This window comes from Cebus imitator, unplaced genomic scaffold, assembly GCF_001604975.1.
Source record: "Cebus imitator isolate Cc_AM_T3 unplaced genomic scaffold, Cebus_imitator-1.0 Scaffold299, whole genome shotgun sequence".
NCBI lineage: Eukaryota > Metazoa > Chordata > Mammalia > Primates > Cebidae > Cebus > Cebus imitator.
The window spans coordinates 1,955,733-1,958,615 of record NW_016107614.1 but is presented as its reverse complement, the minus strand read 5'-3'; positions in this window follow the sequence as shown (position 1 = coordinate 1,958,615).

Below are 2,883 nucleotides of genomic sequence, written 5' to 3'. Positions count from 1 at the left end.
ATATTAAGTTTGAGATGCTGTTAGACATCCGGGAGGAGATGCAAAGTAAGAAGTTGTTGCTCAAGGGGTGAGACAAGGATAGAATTATATATGGGAGTCACCGGTGTACAGATGTAATTTAAAGTCACATAATTGGTTGAGATCTACCGAGGAAGTGAGAGCAGATAGAGTAGACGAGAGTGTTGGGTATTCCAACATTTCAATATGGGAGGAGGAGGAAGAACCAGCAAATGAGACTATATTGGAGTAGCTAGTGAAGGAGAAAGATAAGAAAGTGTTTTCAGAGGGAAATAGTATTCAACGGTGTGGAAAACTTCTTTTTTTTTTTTTTTAAGATGGGGTTTCACCATGATGGCCAGGCTGGTCTTGAACTCCTGACCTCAGGTGATCCACTCACCTCAGCCTCCCAAAGTGCTAGGATTACAGGCGTGAGCCACCATGCCTGGCCAATGGTGTGGAAAACTTCTGAGGCATCAGGGAATGTTGTGACAGTAGGTAGCTAGTCAGGTATGAGCAGGGCAGGAGAGGGCTTTCTCCCAGTATACACCAGGAGCATTGGGCGACCATCAGGTGATGGTCAGGCAGTTGTGAACTGTTTCTCCAAAGTAATAATTGGTCACAGCCAGTGCCAGGGACAGGCAGTCTCTTGCTAGATAGAAAACACTTGAAACTGATCAGCAGCTTCCCAATGAGATCTCATGAGTGGGGAGAAATAACACAAGATCCCAGTGTTTATACGCCAGTGTATAAAACCCCAAGTCAAGAGGTCAAGCCATGCCCTTGGTTTCTCAAGTTGCCCGCTTGGCTGTCTTGCAAGTGTACCTTCCTTCCTTTCCTTACTGTTCGAAAGCTTTTAAAATATACTTTCCCTCTTGGCTTGAAATTTGCCTTGGTCTCTCCTTCTGCCTATGCCCCTCCGTCAAATTCTTTCTTCTGAGAAGGCAAGAATTGAGGCTGCTGCAAAGCCATACAGATTTGCCACCAGTAACTTGGATACCTTCCACCGGTAACAAGATCACTGAAAGTCAGTCAGTAAATTTGTTCAAAATAAAGACCACTGGTGACTTTTGATAAATGAGATTTCCATGGAATAGTGGGGGAAAGGGCTAAATTGGAGAGTCTAGGGGGAGAATAAGGAAGTAGAGACAACAAATACTTATTTTGAAGAATTTAGCTATAAAGGGAAGCAGAGAAATGCAACGGTAGCCACAGATGTATGTAGGGGCAAGGTATATATTTTAGGCATGTGTACAGGTTGAGTATCCCTTATTCAAAATGTTTGGGACTAGAAGTATTTCAGATTCTGAATTTTCTGGATTTTGGAACATTTACATTATACTCAAGCATCCTAAATCCAAAATTTTGAGATTGGAAATGCTCCAATGAGTATTTTTTTTTTTCGAGTGTCATGTCGGCACTCAAAAAGATTCAAATTTTGAAATATTTCTTTTTAAAAAAAAGTTTTTAATTTTTAAATTTTAATTTAATTTAATTTATTTCAGATGGAGTCTTGCTCTGTTGCCCAGGCTGGAGTGCAGTGGCACAACCTTGGCTCACAGCAACCTCTGCCTTCTGGGTTCAAGTGATTCTCCTGCCTTAGCCTCCCAAGTAGCTGGGACTACAGGTACCCACCACCATGCCCTGCTAATTTTTGCAACTTTAGTAGAGACAGGGTTTGACCATGTTGGCCAGGCTAGCCTCGAACTCCTGACCACAGGTGGTCCACTGCCTTGGCCTCCCAAAGTGCTGGCATTACAGGTGTGAGCCACTGCACCCGTCATAATTTTATATTTTTTAATTTGGGATGTTCGACCTGTATATTACTAGTGGAAGTAATATATTGTTGGAGAATAGTCTGTCACATTTTGAAATATGCAATCCCTTTGACCCAGCAATTTGAATTCTAGGAGATCGTGTGTGTGTGTGTGTGTGTGTGTGTGTGTGTGTGTGTGTGTGTATACACATTGTGATGGTTGCTACTGAGCGTCAACTTGACTGGATTGAAGGATTCCAAGTATTGTTCCTGGGTGTGTCTGTGAGGGTGTTGCCAAAGAAGATTAACATTTGAGTCAATGGACTGGGAAAGGCAGATTTATCCTTAATCTGGGTGGGCACCATTTAATCAGTCGCCAGAATAAAAGAAGGCAGAAGAATGTGGAAAGACTTGACTGGCTAAGTCTTCTGGCCTCCATCTTTCTCCTGTGCTGGATGCTTCCTGCCCTGGAAGATCAGACTCCAAATTCTTCAGCTTTTGGACTCTTGGATTTATGCCAGTGGTTTGCCAGGGGATCTTGGGCCTTCAGCTACAGACTGAAGGCTGCACTGTCAACTTCCCTACTTTCGAGGTTTTGGAACTTGGAATAGCTTCCTGGCTCCTCAGCTTGCAGACGACCTGTTGTCTATTGTGGGACTTCACATTGTGATTGTGTGAGTCAATTATCCTAATAGACCCCCCTTCATATGTATATCCATCCTATTAGTTCTGTCCCTCCAGAGAACCTTGACTAAAAACACACGCACGTGTACATACTTATTTAGAGTCTTAGTCTATCTGAGCTGCTCTAACAAATATCGTAGACTGGATAATTTGTAAACAGAAAGGTATTGCTTACAGTTCTGTGAGGATGGGAAGTCCCAAGATCAAGGTGCCAGCAGATTCAGTGAGGGTCCCTGGTGAGGGCCTGTTTTCTGCTTCAGAGATAGTGATTTCTCCAGCCTGGCCAACATGGTGAAACCCCGTCTCTATTAAAAATACAAAAATTAGCTGGATGGTGTTGCACGTACCTGTAATCCCAGCTACTCAGGAGGCTGAGGCAGGAGAATTGCTTGAACCTGGGAGGCTGAGGTTGTAGAGAGCCAAGATCACACCACTGCACTCCAGCC